General features: G+C 41.8%; 1 protein-coding gene and 1 non-coding gene across 4 annotated transcripts in view; both read right to left on the reverse strand.

The window, feature by feature from the left end:
- LOC138971841 (protein fuzzy homolog) overlaps positions 1-24,690 on the reverse strand; it is a 138,205-nt gene that overhangs the window by 74,988 nt on the left and 38,527 nt on the right. The window lies entirely within an intron of this gene.
- On the reverse strand, positions 10,992-11,063 carry Trnae-cuc (transfer RNA glutamic acid (anticodon CUC)). The gene has a single exon. It is a non-coding gene; the product is annotated as a tRNA-Glu (tRNA).

Below are 24,690 nucleotides of genomic sequence, written 5' to 3' on the forward strand. Positions count from 1 at the left end.
TGCTTTTTTTTTTTTTTTACAATCAGCACTCGCTCATCAGTGAAAAAAGTCTAACGGTAACAACTAACTCATTGTGTCACACTCATTTGCAATAAACATATATCATGTGTGGATAATCCTGAAGATCCGGTTTCACATTATATACTTATAGTGAACTATGCAAAACATTGACAAGACATTTAGAATAAAGAAGTCATATAGTAATAAAGTAATCAACAACATATTCTAGTTCTGTATACATATAGTCCGTCAGACAGATTTGTGGAAAAGGTAACACACACACACACACACACACACACACACACACACACACACACACACACACACACACACACACACACACACACACACACACACACACACACATTTTCTTTCTCTCCTTTGCCCTCCCTCCTTTTACATCGAATCATCAACACTTTCGACCACAAAATATGACAGATTATCTTTGGAGTTATGTCACATGTGCAAGAGATCTCCCGAAACCTTTACAGCAGCAGCACACCAAAGTGTACGATGCACAGCGATACCCTGCAGCATCCACTGCAGAACTGCAGCATCCACTCAAAGATTCGTTTCTTGCAGCTTACTGTTTGAGCTTTGAATTTTCACTAAAGAGAGGGGGAGATAGAGAAAGAAAAAAACCGATCACACACATAAACACGAATCAGACTTTTGATTTTAATCATAAAGGTGAAATGACGGCGCAGCATGCACGATAGATAGATCACAGGGCGGACGCCTTACCACTAGGCCACCGTGTCGGTGATAGAATAAATAGTGCACTTGATACATTGAGAGACGTCAACGCTCGCTACCAGCAAAAATATGGTTCAATGTCCGCCGCCATTTGCAAAGGTCATACGAGGTGGGGGAATATACTTAAAACGCAGTCTTCCGTAGCAACAGACTATATGAACGCATACGCACGGATACAGACACTGAGAGGGAGACAGACAGGCTGACAGGCACACACACACACACACACACACACACACACACACACACACACACACACACACACACACACACACACACACAGACAAACACACACACACACACACACACACACACACACACACACACACACACGCACACCTGCAATAAGGTACATGTACTTTGCATACAAAGTGACACATTTTGGGCTACCCCAAATGCTGGTGACGTGACGAACTCATCCCAAAGCTGCTGACATCATCACAACCCCAAAACACATCTTGTGTTACTAGTAATATTGAATTCGTAATTTTCTTACAGATCAGGACTTGCTTACCATATACCACATTTGAAGTATTCCCTTGATGTGTTGTGTTCAGAGTAATTCTGAAGTTTGATTTCACCGAAACTTGCTCTACCCACTAGAAAGCATTTGCAGATTTTCATGTATCTTTCGGGTTCAGAGTAATTCAAAATGGTGTACACCTGATCATACTCAGCCTAGATAACGTTGTTAAACTGTGCCGGGATTTTTTTTTTAAACAGGATAATTCTTCTGTTTGTATTCAAAGAACTGTTGGAGTTGCCAGCTAGTATAATGATTTGCTCAAAAGAGAAAACATTTCCAATGTTCTCTGTATGAGTTATTCTAAGTCACAGTTTTTAGGACCAGAACTTATTGAACCTCGTGGAAAAACAATACCAATATTCGCAGCATGTTTAACATTGGGAGTAATTTTTAGTTTGTGAAGTTGGTGTTGACTCCGTGCTAATAAGAGCGTGTCATCCGGGAACTCTTCATACCTCTGTGTTTGTCTGATTTATTCTTTTCCCAGGCTCTTGGCTGCCATTACAAAAGGTTTATTGTCAAGATGTGAAAAGCACGTAAGCCGAACCATTCCCATCTGCCGTCGCCCTCTGCCAAATATGCCAAAGAACATTTACTTGGGCCAAACATGCTTACGCACACACACACGCACATAGAGGTGTGCACACACAGAAGCATGCGTGCACGGACACACAGACAGAAGCAAACACGCATGGCTGGACATACACGCATGGACACACACGCATGGTTACACACACGCGCACACAAACACAGACACAGACACAGACACAGACACACACACACACACACACACACACACACACACACACACACACACACACACAAGAACAGTGAGGGGATGGGGGGGAATGGGCTGAACAGAGAGAGGGCTGGACATTCACACCTTGACAAAAGACAAAACACAAGAGGCTTGGGAAAACAGCACATATACTGCAAGGCCCCCGAGTTCTCTGGGCATTGTTTTAGCATTTCTTCAAATTTGCCCAAATATCGCTCCTGGCTGGAAGGGTTTGCTTTTCCAAGCTTCTCCCTTCGCACCAAGGCGTCAAACAAGAACGACGGTTCGAACCTTGGAGTATGTACAAGGGTTGGAGCCAACACCTCTCCTTGGCTGCTGGCTTCTTCCCCCCCCTTCCCCCCCTCCCCCCCCCCCCCCAACCTCAACTTCTTTTTCTAAAATGGATGGGCAAGCGTCCTGGGAGCGCAACCTCGACAGCATATTGTGTGCAGGATTAAGATTGAGGAGAGGAAGAGTTAAGAAAGAGAGGGAGAGAAAGGGAAGTGTGGGAAAGAGGGGAGGGGGGCATATAGAGGAAAAGGTAACGGGGGGGGGGGGGGGGTGTTGAATTAAAAGGACAAGGCGAAGAGTGTCAACGATGCAAAAGCTGCAACGCAACGAAAAAGAATAAAATCGCACATGGAATAAGAGAGAGCTTGGCCTTACCTCCCCCTACATCCCCCTCCTCCAGCCTCTCCGCCTCCCCCCCCTCCACCCACCCACCCCCCCCCCCCCCTTCCGTGCTTAAGAGCGGGCGGTCTTGGCTGTCCCCTTCCCTTTGTTTTACCAGGTGTCCGAGCACACAGCGGGCCCCGTGTGCCTTTCTCGCCCCAGGTGTGAAGAGGAACACCCCCGGCCCCCTTGCTTAGATGCTGTTCCAATAGCAGGCACTCTTGCAAACACAATAGATAAATAGAACTGGACGCTAGGGCTGGCAGCGAGTTCCGAAGCCTTCTTTTTGTATTGAGACTAGCCTAACCTAGGCCTATGGCTTCCTCTCCTTAGCCTTCGCAGCCATCGTTGCGTCCTTTTGTGTCTTGCCAGTAAGGAGGAGTCATCTTATCCTTCGTATCCTTCTACTCCATCGACGATCTTTAGCGGCCCCCCCCTTCCTCCCCTCCCTCCACCCTTCCTTCATATCCGTCCATCCACCTCAACTCATCCCCAAGATGTGCCCCCCCCCCCCCACCCACGTATGTTGGCCTTGTCATCAGCCATGATGGACCAATCCAGACTTGATCCCGAAGCCTTGAGATCTAAGATGGTCAGGGATATCGGTATGAACGGCCAGTAAGACAAAGAGAACTTGTCCCACTCCTCTCCCCCCCTCCCCCACTCCCTCTCTCCCTCCCCCCTAGCATCTCCACCTTAAATGTCCTCCTCCTGGCTTTTGGCCCCTCTGCACCCATTATGGATTCTCTGTCTTGCTGTGTCCTCAAACCTCACCCCCACCTCCCACTCCCTCTCTCCCTCCCCCTCCCATCCCCCACCCGCTGTCCCTCGACCCATCATCAACTTTGTTTCTTTGCCCTTCCTGCTGGATTCTTCGTCCAAAAGATTTCTTGCACCACCTTCGGCGTCCCATCAGATGGTCGTTTTGCACTGGGAACCTATAATCTCTTCTTTTGTGGACATAACCCATCGCTAATTCCCTCTGTCCTTTGAAGCTCATTATCCCCTCCCCCCCCCCCCCCTGTAGCTTTTCCTCCCGTTGTAGCGGCTTGGTTTTAGCACCTGCGTCGTGCGATGTTGTCCCTGGCTGTCACCACTGTGTGTCTGTCTGTTTGTCCAGTGATACCATCCTTGAGACAGTGACAAAAGGTCAGGTGTCATGCCTACTGTCCCGAATGACACACGATCGCTGACATTTCCCCATTGCCAAAAGAATAAACAAATAAGAAATAGGTAGAAAATGAATGTGAAAACTGACTTTAATTGTTGATCAGTATTTTCTATACCACTAACAAATAATCTACTTACACATAGCTGTTTGGCAAATGTATGTTGCATGGGACACACTGCATGAAAGTGGACAATTTTTGTCCTCTAGAGAAACAAACTACATATCAAGTTACACTTTTTGTGCTCTTCCATTCCAGTTGACAATCAGTTGTTAACGCATTTTTTGTTTGTTTGTTTGCTTAACGCCCAGCCGACCACGAAGGGCCATATCAGGGCGGTGCTGCTTTGACATATAACGTGCGCCACACACAAGACAGAAGTCACAGCACAGGCTTCATGTCTCACCCAGTCACATTATTCTGACACCGGACAAACCAGTCCTAGCACTAACCCCATAATGCCAGACGCCAGGCGGAGCAGCCACTAGATTGCCAATTTTAAAGTCTTAGGTATGACCCGGCCGGGGTTCGAACCCACGACCTCCCGATCACGAGGCGGACGCCTTACCACTAGGCCAACCGTGCCGGTCCTGTTAACGCATGTTATTAGAAAAACTAGAACGAAAACAGATTAGATAGAATGAAAAATGTGCTGGTGATGTCATTTGGGACATACTGACATGAAAACGTCACCTTTTGTCATTGTCTCCATTATTCTGCATATCCTTTCCGCTCGTAAGTGTTCGTATGCCCTGCGCTTTTAAATCTGTTTCCATCTTACAGTTTTCATTCCATTTTCATTCTGTTTTTTTCCCTTCCCTTTCCACCATTCTATATTTTCCATCCCATGCCAATCCTGCATTAATACATGTATCTTCATTCTTCATTTTGTGCCACACGTGTGGTGATCCCTTATCATGTTAGTCCCTAACTGGGCGAGGGCTGGATATAAAAAGTACATTTGTAGGCTCAATTACTCCTGTACATTTGAAAAAACAAAACATTTATGTTATGTTATGTTATGTTATGTTATGTTATGTTATGTTATGTTATGTTATGTTATGTTATGTTATGTTATGTTATGTTATGTTATGTTATGTTATGTTATGTTATGTTATGTTAGTTATGTTATGTTATGTTATGTTATGTTATGTTATGTTATGTTATGTTATGTTATGTTATGCTATGCTATGTTAATTTTTAATTGACACAAATTTCAATTTGCAAAATTAATTCAGCAAAGATATTCTACTCAGACTAACAGACAGACAGACAGACAGACAGACAGACAGACAGACAGACAGACAGACAGACAGACACACACACACACACACACACACACACACACACACACACACACACACACACACACACACACACACACACACACACGCACACAAAAAAAAAACGTGTTTAGTTATGGAATGGGTGGTCTCGCTCTGGTATGTGGGATAAACGTATTCTCTCTTTGCTCTGCCCCCCCCCCCCCCCCCCCCCCCGCCCCCTTTCGACACACTCAGTAGTTTTCGTCAGCATAGTAGTCTTTTAAGCTGAATGGAAGATAAACACTGTAATACTGCAATTACGCCTCTGTGTGCACGTCGAGCGCACACAAGCACTCGACTCCTAAAGCTAATTAGTATGCACACATATGTTTTGTCCGCACAATAGAAAAGGATCTCTAATTTCTTAATCTCTACCTTCATTATCCTCAACGGTCATACGATACAATCTGAACAAAAGAATTAAAACAACAAAAATCAAATTTATATTCCAAACTATTTCTTTGCTTCCATTAACTGTCCATATAATTTTATACCCGGAAAATGTGTCAAAATGCTTTTGTCCAAGGCTTCTAATTCTGGTTTTTGATTGTAAACACTCAGAAACATGTTTTCTCAGCTATGTATAAATTACAAAGAGTTTAACTTCCTCCACAAATTCATACAACCAATCAAAATTGGCAATCAACACCAACCATTAACGCACCCACATTATACACAAAAAAAAAATTGTCTGTTTCTGGTAACATGGCTAAAAAAAATAGGGTCGGTAGGTCGGGATTTTTTTTTAATTTTTTTTTTTTTACCCCAAATGTAGACCAATAAAACTAACTTTAAAAATCGCGCAAAGAGACTGGATTCACTATACATAGAGACAAGACACTCAACACATTTACAAATCGTCAGCGGACTTTCGTTTTCACACGTTTTTGTTGTTCATTTTCTCACCCTGTCCTTTACCACCCCCCAAAAAAAAAAAAAGTTTTTTTGAGTTTGGAAAAAAAAAGTTTAGGGTCGGCGCCGAAATAGGGTCGGTCGGGTGACCAGAAACAGACAAATTTTTTTTGTGCCTTATACACAAACTGCTTCTTATCAATCGAGCAAGGAAGTTGTTGAGCTACTAAAAGTACACGTACACCTAAAAAGAAACGACTCTCGGATCTATGAGGACTAAACTGAGCATAAGAAGAAGGTAAAACGACGGATTTTCTGTTCCTTGTTGGTTACAACTTAAAAGAATCTTACTTCCCGCACGGACCATTTTTAAAATCACCATAATTATACATCTGCCCGGGCTATTGCCTAGAATATACAGGGTGTCTCAACAAAAAAGTACCCGATTTTCTTTCAATACTACAGACAAGTCAGTAACTTTATTGAAATCATTTTTGCGTGATATTGTAGTCAGTTCATGGAAGTGTTGTCCCCAGGTCACAGCTTTCAGTTGAGATCGTCTGTTTCTTCACACCACGTGATCAATGCAACCACTCCGTTTTCCAATGACAGACTGCATCCTCATTGCCATATTGTTCATTACATTGGGGAATGTTTCCTGTGGGATGTTCTGGATTTCTCTGAGAATGTTTGCCTTCAGTTGTTGTAGGTTTCTTGGTCTGGCGTACATATTAGCGTATTAGCTTACATATTAGTTTTTCCATTTTATAAATGTTTTAACGTAGAGAGGGGAATCGAGACGAGGGTGTGGTGTATGTGTGTGTGTCTGTCTGTCTGTCTGTGCGTGTGTGTGTGTGTAGAGCGATTCAGACTACTGGACCAATCTTTATGAAATTTTACATGAGAGTTCCTGGGAATGATATCCCCGGACGTTTTTTTTTCTTTTTTTCGATAAATGTCTCTGATGACGTCATATCCGGCTTTTTGTAAAAGTTGAGGCGGCACTGTCACACCCTCATTTTCCAATCAAATTGATTGAAATTTTGGCTAAGCAATCTTCGACGAAGGCCGGACTTCGGTATTGCATTTCAGCTTGGTGGCTTAAAAATTAATTAATGACTTTGGTCATTAAAAATCTGAAAATTGGAAGAAAATTTTTTTTTATAAAACGATCCAAATTTACGTTCATCTTATTCTTTATCATGTTCTGATTCCAAAAACATATAAATATGTTATATTTGGATTAAAAACAAGCTCTGAAAACTAAAAATATAAAAATTATGATCAAAATCAAATTTCCGAAATCGATTTAAAAACAATTTCATCTTATTCCTTGTCGGTTCCTGATTCCAAAAACATATAGATATGATATGTTTGGATTAAAAACACGCTCAGAAACTTAAAAATGAAGAGAGGTACAGTAAAGCATGCTATGAAGCACAGCGCAACCGCTACCGCGCCAAACAGGCTCGTCACTTTCACTGCCTTTTGCACAAGCGGCGGACTACGTTCAGTTTCATTCTGTGAGTTCCACAGCTTGACTAAATGTAGTAATTTCGCCTTACGCGACTTGTTCAGTACTGATGTTTCAATGTCTTTTGGGGTACTTTTTTTTAGACACCCTATAAATACCAGTTAAACTTGAACATACGATAAAAATCAACAGCCAATCTGATTACTGTGCACAGCAAGATTTATTGATTGATTCATTCATTCATTGATGTATTCATTGATTGATTGATTTATTGATTGATTGACTGATGGAATTATTTATGCAATAATTTATGTGTGTATTTATGTATTTATTTATTGCTGAATTAATTTTCCAAATTGCCAATGACAACAACGTCAATCTGCAACATATTATGACAACCGTGCAAGGACGATGATGATGGTGACGAACACCGAAAGAAAGAACAAACATACACATGCATTCTCTTTGTCTCTGCCTGTCTGTCTGCCTGTCTGTCTGTCTGTCTGTCTCTCCCTCTCTATTCCCCCCTCTCTCTCCCTCCCTCCCTCCCTCTCTCTCTCTCTCTCTCTCTCTCTCCCTCCCTCCCTCCCTCCCTCCCTCCCTCTCTCTCTCTATCTCTCTCTCTCTATCTCTCTCCCTCTCTTTCTCTCTCTCTCTATCTATCTCAATCTCTCTCTCTCTCTCTCTCTCTCTCTCTCTCTCTCTCTCTCTCTCTCTCTCTCTCTTTCTCTCTCTCCCTCCCCTTTCAAATATGTCAAGGGACAAAACTCATTCCTTTCTCCCATTCACAAAACCAATAACCCTACCCCCGCCCCCTTTTACAAAAAATCTCAAAATTACGTCACGTTGACTGTGTGTAGATGACACAGTCTCGTGTCTGAGACTGCGAGGAGAGAAAAAAAGAAGAGGTGGGGCAGGGGCAGGAACTACATTTCAAGACAGAAAGAACGGTCATGAAGAAGAGAGAGACAGGGGGCAGGGTTGGGGGGAAGGGGGAGGGTTAAGGGAGAAAAGACTAGGGGAAGGGTCGGTGGAGACACAATTACTCACCCCCCGGGTCACTGAGTCAGGGAGGGGCGGTAGGGGAGAGGTCATTCGTGGTGAAATTGACTGATGGAGCGCGTAAGGTACACATCACATCATCGCAACAACTTCTCTCTCCCCTTCCCCTGCCGGCTTGACAACGGCCATTTAGAGACTGAAAGGGGGAAGGGGAGGGGAAGGGACGGGGAAGGGGAGGGGAAGGGGCATGGCCTTTTTTCTTTCCCGTAGCACCTCCTTTTCTTCTTTAATTATGTTGTGATTTTTAGGAGAACGGTCGTTGATGAATATCTTACTTTGCGCATGTGTAAAGCCGGCATTAGCTAAAAGTAAAGCCGAACGATTTAGCTAGCATACACGTTTGTAAATTAATTTCCATGTATATAACTATTTGATTTGGCACTGTGTACTACAGAATTATTTATTTTTGTATTTTGTTGTGAGGCGCTTACAACTATTTTAGGATTTGTATCTTCATTTGTTTTAATCATTATTATAAACTCAGCCAAAGCATAATAAGTGGATGCAATCAAACAAACTTGACCTAAACTAACCCTGCTTATTGCAGCATACAAGTAGCATACTCATCCACGCCAAGAATGGCCGCGCCTATGAAAATGTCTTCGAACGTGCTTTCCTTACGCACTAAAACGACACGTATAATAGTTTTCTCTGAAGATGTACACAGTATGAAACAAGTTAGAAAATATCCATCCACAGTTCAGACCCTCAGCCCATTTCGGATGGCACTAGCCGTGGACCTGGCTTACATTCCGCGTATAATTGTGTCTCGAGGCTATTAAAAATGTCTACAAATAAAATGGCAATGCCACAAACAGCAACACTGTTTCTTTATCTGGGCATGACCTAATGCAGTAAGTTAGAAATTAGCCAGATGATTGCAGAGAGGCGGTTATGTTAGACTGACTGACGTCAACCCTTGCTGCTTGTTGATCTGAACAAGTAACGGATTATCTCGAAATGCGTCCAGATTTTGCTGCCTCCTGTAAATGTGTAAGCGGTAAAAACTAGTATTTCAACTACGGACGTCTGCACAGAAAGTGTTGTAAAAACCATGAAAGGGAAATAAATACAAGCACTGTCGTTGTTGTAATTCCGCGACACTCAGTGTTGAAAATGTTTGAACGGTAATAACGTGTCAACTTCTAAAATATCGCAGTCCGAAGTCTGAGCCTTGTCTTTTATTTGGTATAAGAATGGAATCCAGAATTACGAAAACATCGACAATGGTAAGCATCAACGCAGAGCTCCACCCCCCCCCCCCTCCCCCTCCCCCCCTTCTCCCCAGCCTCAAAGACAGAGAGAGAAAAATAGAAGTGTTATCTTACAGCAACATAAAATCACTGTGTAATAAATCCTTTACATTCCATGATTCATGACAATAAAACTGATTCAGATTCACAGCTCTCTCTCTCTCCCCCCCCCCCTACCCCCTTCCAACACCAACCCCCCTCAACCCCTCCTCACACACGCACACGCTTCCACCGCCCTTCTATGGCAAACAGAGATTTTCCAAATCCAAATAACAAAAGTAAAACAAGAAGCAGGGTTTAAGCCCCTCTGTTCAATTTGGACGTGCCTCATATCGAACCGGGTCCGCGTGGAGAAAGACGAGTAAACACTTTCTTAAGACCCGCTAAACATGTTTCCCTGGACCTAATCACAAACCTTGAAAATGTCACAATAGGTTATGCAGGGGGGGGAGGGCTCTCTGGCTTCTAACCCCTAAAACCCTGTTCGAATGGGCTCGGTGGGGTTTTATTTTATTTTTGTTGGTTGATTTGGTGGTGTTGTTCTTTGTTTTCACTTGTTTATTTTTTTTCTCCCCAATTCTATCGAACTTCAATTTTGTGTGAATTGCAAAACCATGAAAGTGTTCATTTCCTTCCTTAACCCCGTTCGAAATGGAAACATCTTGCGAGGATGGGATGGGGGGTGGGGGTGTTTCTTTAATTGTCATTTCTTTTCCTTTATTCATATCTTCACAAAATGTTTTCTTACATTCTCTGCCTTTTCACGCGTATAACAAAAATCTATTTTTGCAAAATATACTTGCTATGTATATTGTTTTTCAAATTTACTTGAGATTTACCGTGTCACAAACTTACAAATAGGCTGTGACGCAGACGCGAATACAGCAGATACAATTCCGTGATTAGTTCAAATGAATATATCCCATTTACAAAGACAGTACAGAAGAACCCATACTGTGTTGCACTTTCTATGAATGAGACATAACATTCGATTTTTCGAACCGAAGACTACAACTGTATGGCAGTATGATTGAGGAATAAAACAAAACTATGTTACAGTCTAACACGAATCTAACAGCCGTGCTCTTTTCAACAGTACACAAATAACGTGTTGGAAAAAAATATTCCCAGACGGGGAATCGAACCCCGGCCGTCGCGGTGAGAGCGCGAAATCCTAACCACTAGACTACCTGGGAAGGTGAAGAAACAGGACACAATAAGCGTTTATATTCTATTCACATACACTTCTGGACAGAAGTCTTCCAAACTTACAAATACTAATCCTGCCCCGGTGACCACCTGTTAATAACGACCACCGGTCTGTAACAACCATAAACAAGGCGAAATTACTACCTTTAGTCAATCTGTCGAACTCACTGCATTGTTTCACCAAGGCCGTATAGAATGGTTAGGCGTGGAAAAGGCGGTGAAATTGGCAAGCCAGTACAGCGCTGTAGCGGTTGCGCTAAGCAGGATAGCACGCTTTTCTGTATCTCTATTCTTTTTAACTTTCTGAGCTTGTTCTTAATCCTAACAAAAGATAACTTTATGTTTTTGGAATCAGGAACCGACAAGGAATAAGATGAAATTGTTTTTTAAACGATTTATGAAATTTAATTTTAATTTTAATTTTCTTATTTTTAAATTTCAGAGCTTGTTTTTGATCCTAATATAACATATTTATATGTTTTTGGAATCAGGAAATGACGAAAAATAAGATAAAATTAGTTTTGGATCGTTTTCTAAAAAATAATTTTAATTACAATTTTCAGATTTTTAATAACCAAACTCATCAATCACTTTGTAAGCCTCCAAGCTGAAATGCAATACTAAAGTCAGGCCTTCGTCGAAAATTGCTTGACCAACATTGCAATCCATTTGATCAAAAATTGAAGGCGTGACAGTGCGGCCTCAACTTTCACTAAAAGCCGAATATGACATCATCAAAGACATGTATTGGAAAAATGAGAAAAAAAATCCGGGGATATTATACCCAGAAACTCTCATGTGAAGTTTCATGAAAATCGGTCCCGTAGTTTTCTCTAAATCGCTCTACACACACACACACACACACATACACACACACACACACACACATACACACATACACCACGACCCTCGTCTCGATTCCCCCTCTATGTTAAAACATTTAGTCAAAACTTGACTAAATGTAAAAAGACAACCCCGATGAGGTTCTTAACGGTATAATTCACCCTTCCATAACGACCGCTTGTCTATATAAAGACCACTTGCAGCTGGAAGCGGTCAGGATGCAAGGATAATCTTATCCCATGGCAAAGCTTGTGGTGGTGCACATAATAGCTAGCTTACACTAGAGGGAATGAATCTTGTAGCAAAAACAACACTCTTTGCTGTCGAAGTTTACAAAAGAAGAAATAAATCTTTGAGCCAAAACAAGTCTTGCTGTCGTGTCTCCATGCAATAAAGGCCATATATTCTAAAGCTCGTCGTGTTCATTTCACGCACGTTCCGCATGTTCCAGTGACAACTAACATTGAAATGGTGTCATCTTCTGCACAGCAAAGAACAAGTCGCGTAAGGCGAAAATACAACATTTAGTCAAGTAGCTGTCGAACTCACAGAATGAAACTGAACGCAATGCCATTTTTCAGCAAGACCGTCAGTCCACCGCTCATGGCAAAGGCAGTGAAATTGACAAGAAGAGCGGGGTAGTAGTTGCGCTGAGAAGGATAGCACGCTTTTCTGTACCTCTCTTTGTTTTAACTTTCTGAGCGTGTTTTTAATCCAAACATATCATATCTATATGTTTTTGGAATCAGGAACCGACAAGGAATAAGATGAAAGTGATTTTAAATTGATTTCGACAATTTAATTTTGATAATAATTTTTATATATTTAATTTTCAGAGCTTGTTTTTAATCCAAATATAACATATTTATATGTTTTTGGAATCAGAAAATGATGGAGAATAAGATGAACGTAAATTTGGATCGTTTTATAAATTTTTTTTTTTTTTACAATTTTCAGATTTTTAATGACCAAAGTCATTAATTAATTTTTAAGCCACCAAGCTGAAATGCAATACCGAAGTCCGGGCTTCGTCGAAGATTACTTGACCAAAATTTCAACCAATTTGGTTGAAAAATGAGAGCGTGACAGTGCCGCCTCAACTTTCACGAAAAGCCGGATATGACGTCATAAAAGACATTTATCAAAAAAATGAAAAAAACGTCTGGGGATTTCATACCCAGGAACTCTCATGTCAAATTTCATAAAGATCGGTCCAGTAGTTTAGTCTGAATCGCTCTACACACACACACAGACAGACAGACAGACAGACACACAGACACACACACGCACATACACCACGACCCTCGTTTCGATTCCCCCTCGATGTTAAAATATTTAGTCAAAACTTGACTAAATATAAAAATGAAATACGCTCTATGCCTAAGTATTTGTTGTATAGGGTGAATAGGCTCTAAGCCTAAGTGTTTGTTGTATAGGGTGAATAGGCTCTAAGCCTAAGTGTTTGTTGTATAGGGTGAATAGGCTCTAAGCCTAAGTGTTTGTTGTATAGGGTGGGCTTCGTTAGGCTTTTCTTCTTTTTGATTGTCTGTATTATTTGCCTTTCTTTTCTTCTTTGTTTCAAAGATTAAGTTTCTCTGTTTCTTTTACCAATTTGTCATGTCTTTCCTTCTCTCTCTCCTTAAATTCCTCTGTTGTTTTTCTTTCTTTCTTTCTTTCATTTACAAAACTTCGATTTTACTTTTTAGTTTACTCCAATATGTTCTGTTCCGTGTCTTTTTATGTTTTTGTTTTGTTAAATGTACAAGTCCCCCATGTCGTTTCGCCTCTCACCTTCTTTCTCTGACCATGATTTTCATTCTTTCGCACATTTTTCATAATTTTCTTTCTTACTTCATCAACGCTTAACTTTTTTTTTTTTTTAATCTATCTGCTTTTCTTCCATTCTGAAAACCTCAATTTCCCATGGATTTCAACATTGCCAAAAATCTCCTTTCTTGGCACTACGAGAACTGGAGATGCATTGAATGATTTCGTTTTCATTCCATTCTTTTAATTTTATGTTCATCTGTTCTTGCATTCTGGCTTCTCCTTCTTCGTAAGCACGTGGCACGGAAACACGAACGCACGCACAAACACGCGTAGGCTCTCTCTCTCTCTCTCTCTCTCTCTCTCTCTCTCTCTCTCTCTCTCTCTCTCTCTCTCTCTCTCTCTCTCTCTCTCTCTCTCTCTCTCTCTCTCTCTCTCTCTCTCTCCCCCCCTAGTTTGTAATACTGTATGATTGTGATTGATGATTGTCCTTTTATTGTCTCTATTTTTATGTCTTAGTTTAGCAGGGACAGATTGTAAGACTAGGCGTGAGCCTAAAATCTCCATTTTTGAGTAATAAAGTTCGTCCGTTCGTTCGTTCGTTCTCTCTCCCCCCGAGTATATGTCAGCCTGTTTGTCTGTGTGCCTCTCGCTCTCTGCCTATCTGACACAGGCAGCCTTCTTGTGTGTCCGTCTGTCTGTATGTATGTCTACCCCTCTCTCTCTCTCTCTCTCTCTCTCTCTCTCTGTCTCTGTGTGTGTTCTAATAATGTATGGTTGTATATCTGTATATCACATGTCGATAAAAAATGATCTTATTCTTATATTACTATTATTGCGTGTGTCTGCGTTTCATCATAAAAAGTTTGTTCCTATGTATTCCCATTTCGATTATAACCATTTTGCTTAGATCAGGACTAGCTGTAAGAAAGGTCCTACGGACCTAATGCTATCTTTCCTGTAATAAAGTTCAAAGTTGAAAGTTCAAAGTTCAAAGTTCTCTCTCTCTCTCTCTCTCTCTCTCTCTCTCTCTCTCTCTCTCTCTCTCTCTCTCTCTCTCTCTCTCTCTCTCTCTCTCTCTCTCTTACAAAAAAAAAATCATCCCTCCTATACCTCGCATAGACCTCTACAAATCGAGCTTAGCCTTCTCGGGAGCGTTTCTCTGGAACTCCTTCCCCCAACAGATAAGAAATGCAACTTCAGTGAAAATGTTCAAGAGACAGTCACGTTCACACATCATTCGTGAATGAAATGTCTTGTTCGATTGTTATTTTGTTAAACATTTTGTACTAGTGTTAACGGATGTGTAGCTGATCGGAGCAACTTTATTCCCAAATGAAAGGTATAACTATGTCAATGTAATTTTGTAATTTTTGAGTTCTCCTTAAATGCACATTGTGTTGCATTCCATACAATGTATTTCTGTATTTTATATGATTGAAGTTATATTTGTTTATGTGCGTCTGTCCGTTGCGATATAACCTTGAACGGTTGAAAACGACGTTAAACACCAAATAAAGAAAGAATGTCTGTATGTGTTGTATAAAGGACAGGTTGGAAGAATAGGCTTTGCCTGAAACCTTTATCCTTTTGTAATAAAGTTCTGAGTCTGAGTCTGAGTCTGAGTCTGAGTCTGAGTCTAAGTCTCTCTCTCTCTCTCTCTCTCTCTCTCTCTCTCTCTCTCTCTCTCTCTCTCTCTCTCTCTCTCTCTCTCTCTCTCTCTCTGTCTCTTCCTCCCTCAGCCCCCATACCCCGTCACTCCCTCCTTACCCTTCCTATTCTACCCGTTGTGTTGGTGTGTAAATATTCATTTCACTCTGGCCTGTGATGATCCATTTCATTTTCATGTTTTATCAAATTTATAGCTAGCTCTCTTCCCGTGTCAAATCCGCGTGCATGCGTGTATTGAGGGAGTTATCGACACACAAAGTGGGCTCTCAGAGATCAATTCTTTGTGATTGAATGAAACCGTGTCATTGAAAGCAATTCCAAAAGCACACACATATATCAGTTGGTCAGTCTTTGCATCCATCAGTGAGCGACCCTTTTTCTACTTTTGTCCATTCTTCAATCAATGAATCAGAAACCAGTCCTTCATTCAAATGATCAATAATGTTGTTGGTCAGCTAAACTAACAGTCCGTTATATCTACACTAACGCAATCTACAATACATGCATTTATCAAATAATCAATATTCAGTAGTTCAGTCGGACATGCCCTAGCGACCACCTCTAGATGCTGCCCACATGGCCATTTAAGCCATACCAGAGGATCCCCGGAGAGCTTTTTTTCTATCTAACTAGTCTCACCTTTCCCCAACGATCACCTGTCTATAACGACTTTTGGTCGGTACCTTGGGTGGTCGTTATAGTCAGGTTCGACTGTAAAACTATCCAATCTCAAACTACCAACCGACCGACAAAGCCACCTTAATCCATCTCACCAAATACAGTGGAACCCTCCTGTTCAGACTTTCAAGAAGCTGACAAAATCCTATATTGAAAAGGAGGGCGTCTTAAATTGAGGTATAAGTATGTGCAGAGGATACGCATTGAAAATAAAAAAGGTTGGTCTTAAAAAAAATGAGGAGAAATCGAGAGGGTGGGAGGTTTTGTCTTACTACCAATTAACTACCAAGCTAGCAAATAAGCAAGCAACAAGCCAACGAACCAATAAACTCACTTCATAACACTTTCAAAAATGTCAACCAAACTTTTCCCACCAGCTCACAAAAGCAATCGTTCATTCAATCTACCCTTCACCGATGACGCACACAACCGTCCAAAGCCGTGCACTCATGCCATCGGCCACAAAACAAAATATACAAACAAACAAACAAACACACAAACGAACGGCACACAAGACAACTCTTATTTCTTTACTGTCCCCCCTTAGCTGCTCAGTGAACAAAAGCGCGATTCACACGTACACCTCGCACAAAACTCAACATTTTACCCCCATAGGGAAATCGCCGGCTTTAGCAAAAGGGGGGAAGAAATCGCGGAGGGGACGAAGCGACCGAATTGGATGCCAAAAAGCATTTCCTGAGCGCTCAATACTTCAATAGAAATTCGTTTTGCGGGCCCAAGTCAATGCGAAGTTATATTTTCTTCTCTCTCCCCCCTCAGTTCAGAAAACAGCGGCGATGTAGGCATTGAAAGACGCCTTTTAGGCTGGCGCAAAAAGACATGTACACTATGAAACAGAAAGCACCGGAAATAGCCAGCTGTATAACCTACAGAAAAAGGGTTACTTGTATAACACCACGATAGAAGTACTGTGAATGAAAAAAGGGAATCGCAATCAAAGAGCTCGGCGCACAGCATGATGGGAAACTGTATCGCAAACGAGATGCAAAGGGGGAGAAATATGCCAATAAAGGGGAAGAACTCTTCTCGTAAAGGGAGAGAAATCTGAGAGGAGCTGAGAGAGACACGTGATGGAAAGGGATCTAAACTCAATGTTGACAGAGACAAGATTGAAAATTGGAGCTGAAAAAGCGAAAATGAAGCCCGCTAGCTGGCCTCGTGTAGTCTTTCGCACGTACGCTACAGAACGGATGAGCGGGCCTGTGCACGCATGCATGCCCGCCCGTGTGCGTATCCCTCCCGCGCTCACAAACAAACGCACACAGTGACACACACAAACGCACGCTCAGTCACGCGCATACATACACGAACAAACAAACACATACTAACGCACGCTCATGCTCGCGCACACACACACACACACGCACGCTCGCGCACACACACACACGCACACACACACACACACACACACTTGTCTCAAACACACACACAAACACAAACCTAATTATCCATATCATACCCCTAACCCCTCCCCAAATTCCTCCCTCCACCCCCCCCCCCTACCCCCACCCCCAGCGCCCATATCATACTCAAAAATGATCTAACTGCCTAGATCGGCCACAACAGGCAGCTTGAAGCACGGATCGATGAAATTCTAGGTTTTAAAGAAGAGAAAAGCAAAACATACAAATAGCTCAACTTGTGTTTGCGCCTCTGGGCCTGGCGAAATATTGCCTAAGGAATAGGAAGGAAGAGGTAAAAGGGTGAAGGGAAGAGGAAGGCGGAGGAGTAGGGGGTGGGGGTGGTAGGGGTGAGCTGTAGGGAAGGTAGAACAACTGTGGGACGGGAGGGGGGCAGTGGGAGTTGGGGTTGGTGGGAAGGGGAGAGGGCAACATTTTCGTTTTATTTGACGTTTGAACCCCTTTAAAAATGTGTCGTATGTGTAAAGGTAATGTGAGAGAGATATATAGTGTGTGTGTGTGTGTGTGTGTGTGTGTGTGTGTGTGTGTGTGTGTGTGTGTGTGTGTGTGTGTGTGTGAGTGTGTGTGTGTGTGTGTGTGTGTGTGTGTGTGTGTGTGTGTGTGTGTGTGTGTGTGTGTGTGTGTGTGTGTGTCTGTCTGTGTGTCTGTATGTGTCTGTGTGTGTGTTGGTGTGTGAGAGAGAGAGATGGGTCAACTCAACAACAACGACGACTACGACGACAACAACCAACCAACCAAACCAACACACACAACAAGTTGCGTAAGGCGAAATTACAACATTTAGTCAAGCTGTCGAAACTGAACTCACTGCATTTTTACAGCAAGAGCGTATACTCGTAGCATCGTCAGTCCACCGCTCGATGCACAGGCAGTGAAATTGACAAGAAGAGCGGGGTAGTAGTTGCGCTGAGAAGGATAGCACGCTTTTCTTTATCTCTATTCTTTTTAACTTTCTGAGCGTGTTTTTAATCCAAACATATCACATCTATATGTTTTTGGAATCAGGAACCCACAAGGAATAAGATGAAATTGTTTTTAAATCGATTTCGGAAATTTTATTTTGATCATAATTTTTATATTTTTAATTTTCAGAGCTTGTTTTTAATCCGAATATAACATATTTATATGTTTTTGGAATCAGAAAATGATGAAGAATAAGATGAACGTAAATTTGGATCGTTTAAAAAAAATTTTTTTTTTTACAATTTTCAGATTTTTAATGACCAAAGTCATTAATTAATTTTTAAGCCACCAAGCTGAAATGCAATACCGAAGTCCGGCCTTCGTCGAAGATTACTGGGCCAAAATTTCAATCAATTTGATTGAAAAATGAGGGTGTGACAGTGCCGCCTCAACCTTTACAAAAAGCCGGATATGACGTCATCAAAGGTATTTATCGAAAAAAAGAAAATCATTCCCAGGAACTCTCATGTCAAATTTCTTAAAGATCGGTCCAGTAGTTTGGTCTGAATCGCTCTACACACATACACAGACACACACACAGACACACACACACACATACACACACACACCACAACCCTCGTCTCGATTCCCCCCTCTACGTTAAAACATTTAGTCAAAACTTGACTAAATGTAAAAACAACAAGTCGCGTAAGGCGAAAATACAATATTTAGTCAAGTAGCTGTCGAACTCACAGAATGAAACTGAACGCAATGCAATTTTTCAGCAAGACCGTATACTCATAGCATCGTCAGTCCACCGTTCAGGCAGTGAAATTGACAAGAAGAGCGGTTTAGTAGTTGCGCTGAGAAGGATAGCACGCTTTTCTATACCTCTCTTCGTTTTAACTTTCTGAGCGTGTTTTTAATCCAAACATCTATATGTTTTTGGAATCAGGAACCGACAAGAAATAAGATAAAATAGTTTTTAAATCGATTTCGGACATTTAATTTTGATCATAATTTTTATATTTTTAATTTTCAGAGATTGTTTTTAATCCAAATATAACATATGTATATGTTTTTGGAATCAGAAAATGACGAAGAATAAGATGAAATTGTTTTTGGATCGTTTAATAAAAAAAATAATTTTAATTACAAGTTTCCGATTTTTAATGACCAAACTCACTCATTAGTTTTTAAGCCACCAAGCTGAAATGCAATACCAAACCCCGGCCTTCGTCGAAGATTGCTTTGCCAAAATTTCAATCAATTTGATTGAAAAATGAGGGTGTGACAGTGCCGCCTCAACTTTTACAAAAAGCCGGATATGACGTCATCAAAGGTATTTATCGAAAAATTGAAAAAACGTCCGGGGATATCATACCCAGGAACTCTCATGTCAAATTTCATAAAGATCGGCCCAGTAGTTTAGTCTGAATCGCTCTACACACAGACACACAGACACACAGACACAGACACACACACACACACACACACACACACACACACACACACACACACACACACATACACCACGACCCTCGTCTCGATTCCCCCCTCTATGTTAAAACATTTAGTCAAAACTTGACTAAATGTAACAAGTCGCGTAAGGCGAAAATACAATATTTAGTCAAGTAGCTGTCGAACTCAGAATGAAACTGAACGCAATGCCATTTTTCAGCAAGACCGTAGCATCGTCAGTCCACCGCTCATGGCAAAGGCAGTGAAATTGACAAGAAGAGCGGGGTAGTAGTTGCGCTAAGAAGGATAGCACGCTTTTCTGTACCTCTCTTTGTTTTAACTTTCTGAGCGTGTTTTTAATCCAAACATATCATATCTATATGTTTTTGGAATCAGGAACCGACAACGAATAAGATGAAAGTGTTTTTAAATTGATTTGGACAATTTAATTTTGATAATAATTTTGATATATTTAATTTGCAGAGCTTGTTTTTAATCCGAATATAACATATTTATATGTTTTTGGAATCAGCAAATGATGGAGAATAAGATAAACGTAAATTTGGATCGTTTTATAAATTTTTATTGTTTTTTACAATTTTCAGATTTTTAATGACCAAAGTCATTAATTAATTTTTAAGCCACCAAGCTGAAATGCAATACCGAAGTCCGGGCTTCGTCGAAGATTACTTGACCAAAATTTCAACTAATTTGGTTGAAAAATGAGGGCGTGACAGTGCCGCCTCAACTTTCACGAAAAGCCGGATATGACGTCATCAAAGACATTTATCAAAAAAATGAAAAAAACGTATGGGGATTTCATACCCAGGAACTCTCATGTCAAATTTCATAAAGATCGGTCCAGTAGTTTAGTCTGAATCGCTCTACACACACACACAGACACACACACACACGCACACACGCACACACACACGCACATACACCACGACCCTCGTTTCGATTCCCCCTCGATGTTAAAATATTTAGTCAAAACTTGACTAAATATAAAAACTAAGGTTAGGCACAGCCCAGCAGCCCTGTCGCTACTGTACATAACATGAACAGGAAGACGGCAGGGAGGTTAGGAAAGCATGCCTCAATTTCCTTCGTGTACAGACCTTTGCAGGCCAGTCCCTATCTATCCACAACTGTCCTCATAATCTTATAACAAACTTATAGCAACTCAACCGAAAAACTAGCTACCTGGAAAAAAATGCATAAGCATCCTTCCATTTGCAGACCCGTCACTATTCAACCAGAATTCTACTAATAATCTCAATGGCGCAGATGCCAGAGTGGTAATTAATTTTCTCCAGGATTAAGTTTCACGCTTCATTCTAAACCGCGCAAGATTCTGTCAGTTTTCAGTGCTGCCTAATTACCTTTCGTCCAAGTAACTAAGCTACCAAGTAACCAACCTGTCTGCTTGGTGTTTTCGTTTTGATATGTGTGCCTGTCGTTGTTGTTGTTGTTGTTGTTGTTGTTGTTGTTGTTGTTGTTGTTGTTGTTGTTTATTTCTGTGCTGGTAGATTTGGCAGGAAACGGAGGCAAAGTATACTAACTGACGATTCTTTTTATGACAAAAACCATAACTGATAAAAACGACCGTAGCTACATAATTATGTGCCTGGTGTTTCAAATGGAATAAGAGCTAGCTTTTCCTTGGACACATACTAAAAATCAATGGCGTGGCAGCATTCTTTGCAGAGTTTGAACTGTTTGATAGGTGTCACTTATGAAGTTAATTTAACAAAAACATATCACTCTGTCCGGAATAGCCGACAGGTTGTTGATTTGTGGCATGTGTTTGAGTTGGAGGATGATCTTATACAGGCATGGGAATTCCAAAATAGAAAAAAACTCTGAAAATAGGCCGAGGTCCATGGGCCGCCTAGGCCCTGGCGGGGTACAGGGGCAGAACGAATTTGAGCATTTTAGACCAATATTTTGATAGTTCTCGTGTAAGCAAATAATGGATAGAGAGACAATAGTATACATATCTTCTTCTTCTTCTTCTTGTCGATCACTCAGATGGAAACGCCGGTTCTCCGCGCAAAATAATGTTGCCGTGCGCTGTAGGTCGTCCAGACTGCCATAGAGCTTCCCTTGCACCGGTATACGTATAATTTAATTAACCTTTTTTTGCCGCGGACAACTTTTTATTTTCGCTGAAACGTAATTTCCTTTTCGCGGAAATCCGCGATTTCGCGGACAATTCCCATGCCTGCTTAGGCCAAAAAAAAAATAGGTCTGTTTACGGTAACATAGGCCAAAAAAATAGGGTCGGTAGGTCGGGATTTTTTTTTTTTTTTTCCAAAAAACCATATTTTTACGTTATTTTGCCAAAAAAACAATTTTTTTTTTTTTTTTTTCCCCCAAATGCCAAAAAAAAGTCTAGGGTCGCGCGAAAAAACTAGGGTCGGTCGGGTTACCGTAAACAGACCTATTTTTTTTTTGGCCTTATACCATGTGAACAGAAATGAGGTGATCAACTAAATCCTTTACATGTACGAGAAGAAGGAATGTGCCAATAAGCTCGGATTCAAACCCCGGCATACAGACTGAATCATCAACCTATCAGCCTCACTACACATGGACAATCTCAATGCCAAATCATGTTAACTTAGAGAAGATCGAAAAACATCCTTTTGAGGATGAAAGTCGCTTGTTCATGTCAATGTTTCTTTTTCTCTCAGGTGCCAGGAGAGTGGTTCCGTACAGCTTCCACTTACTCTTATTACACAGTCATTTCGTGTCTATTTACAGCGCTGCAATCCCTTTGTTTTTCTTTGTTTACTCTCAGGTGCCAGGAGAGTGGTTCCGTACAGCTTCCACTCACTCTTATTACACAGTCATTTCGTGTCTATTTACAGCGCTGCAATCCCTTTGTTTTTCTTTGTTTACTCTCAGGTGCCAGGAGAGTGGTTCCGTACAGCTTCCACTTACTCTTATTACACAGTCATTTCGTGTCTATTTACAGCGCTGCAATCCCTTTGTTTTTCTTTGTTTACTCTCAGGTGCCAGGAGAGTGGTTCCGTACAGCTTCCACTTACTCTTATTACACAGTCATTTCGTGTCTATTTACAGCGCTGCAATCCCTTTGTTTTTCTTTGTTTACTCTCAGGTGCCAGGAGAGTGGTTCCGTACAGCTCTGACTTACTCTTATCTCACATGTAGTTTGGATTCGAACCCCGACATACAAAAGGAGTCATATCCTTACAGCAACACACTTTACCTACACTGACGAGAGGAGAGGCGACAAAAGACAAAACAAAAGATAGAAGGGGAAAAAAACGGAAGCAGCAGGAGGTGGGGTGGGGTGCTTGGGAATGAGGGAACAGAGGGATGACGTGGGTGTAGGGAGAACAGGAGGGGGAGGGGAGGGGGGGGGGCGATTGGCGCTGTTGTGTATCCAGTACAGCGACATCCCGAGCGACATTGGAGCGAGTTGATTTTTCGCACTTACATGTGTACCTTGGTGGCCGCGCCAGCCGGCGCAAGGCATTCCCGTTTGTTTTCAATGGAGACAAACACAGGCCAATGGCAGGGCGCATCCCAGCTATGGGAAAGATGCCAGGCAACGGAGGGGGGCACAAGGCAGGTAAAAACTGAAGAAGAAAAGAGAGAGAGAGAGAGAGAGAGAGAGGGAGAGAGAGAGGGAGAGAGAGAGAGAGAGAGAATGAGAGAGAGAGAGAGAGAGAGAGGGGTGAGAGAGAGAGAAAGAGAGAGAGAGAAAGAGAGAGAGAGAGAGAGCGATCAAGAGAGAGAAAGAGAGGGAGAGAGAAAGAGAGGGAGAGAGGAGAGAGAAAGAGAGGGAGAGAGGAGAGAGAAAGAGACAGAGACAGAGAAAGAGAAAGAGAGAGAGAGACAGAGAGAGAAAGAGAGAGCCTGAGAGAGAGAGAGAGAGAGAGCGATCAAGAGAGAGAAAGCACCTGAGAAAGAGACAGAGAAAGAGAGAGACAGAGCTTGAGAGAGAGAGAGAGAGACTGAGAGAGAGAGAAAGAGAGAGAATGAGAGAGAGAGAGACAGAGAGAGAGACAGAGACAGACAGAGAGTTCAAGAAAAAAAGGGAAAGTCCAGCCTCCCTACCTTCTTATTCTTATTTACTCTCTCGCTAGCGGACAATGGGGGGGACGACGAGAACGGTCAGGGAGACAAAGGTTCGATTCTCTCGCTCTCTCTTTCTCGCTGGGAGTCAAATGGCGACAGCGACGGTTGTGCACTTGGAAGGTTTGCGGAGGTGAGTATAGAGCCTTAAGAGGGAAGCACCTGGGTGTCGTGGAGGTGACTTGGTTGTGCTGGTGGGGGGAGGGGGGAGGAGGGGAGGAGGGGAGGAGGGGTCTTCAAAGACAAAAGAGATCCCTCCTCAACTCACCCCTCCATCCCCCCCCCTCCCCACCCTTCTTGCACATACATCTTTCTGACGCTTGAGTATGCTCACCGAAAACTCCGTACAATGTTCATGAAACTAAAAAAGACAAGGTCATCCTGCGTGTGACTTTCAGAATTGTGAACGTTGTTTCTGCTTCCAAAGAAGGTTGGCTGCAAGTCAGAAACTAGTGTCAAGAAGGGACGGCCGGGGAGGTACTGGGTGAGGATGGATGGAGGAAGGCCTTTCCAATTAACGTCTTTAATCACATACTAGACTACAGTTCTTTTTTGTACATTTACCCATTTAATAATTTTTCGCCGATTTTTCCTTTTAACGTTTTTATTGGTGTATTTTCAAACACCCATAATCTTTAAAAAGACAAATCTGTCAACCCCTTAACTTTCAATTAATCAAAATTCAGATAAAATTGTTTATTCCAACATTCATATAAATTTCTTTTCTCTGCAAAATAAATTC

Source organism: Littorina saxatilis, linkage group LG7 (genome assembly GCF_037325665.1).
Source record: "Littorina saxatilis isolate snail1 linkage group LG7, US_GU_Lsax_2.0, whole genome shotgun sequence".
Classification (NCBI taxonomy): domain Eukaryota; kingdom Metazoa; phylum Mollusca; class Gastropoda; order Littorinimorpha; family Littorinidae; genus Littorina; species Littorina saxatilis.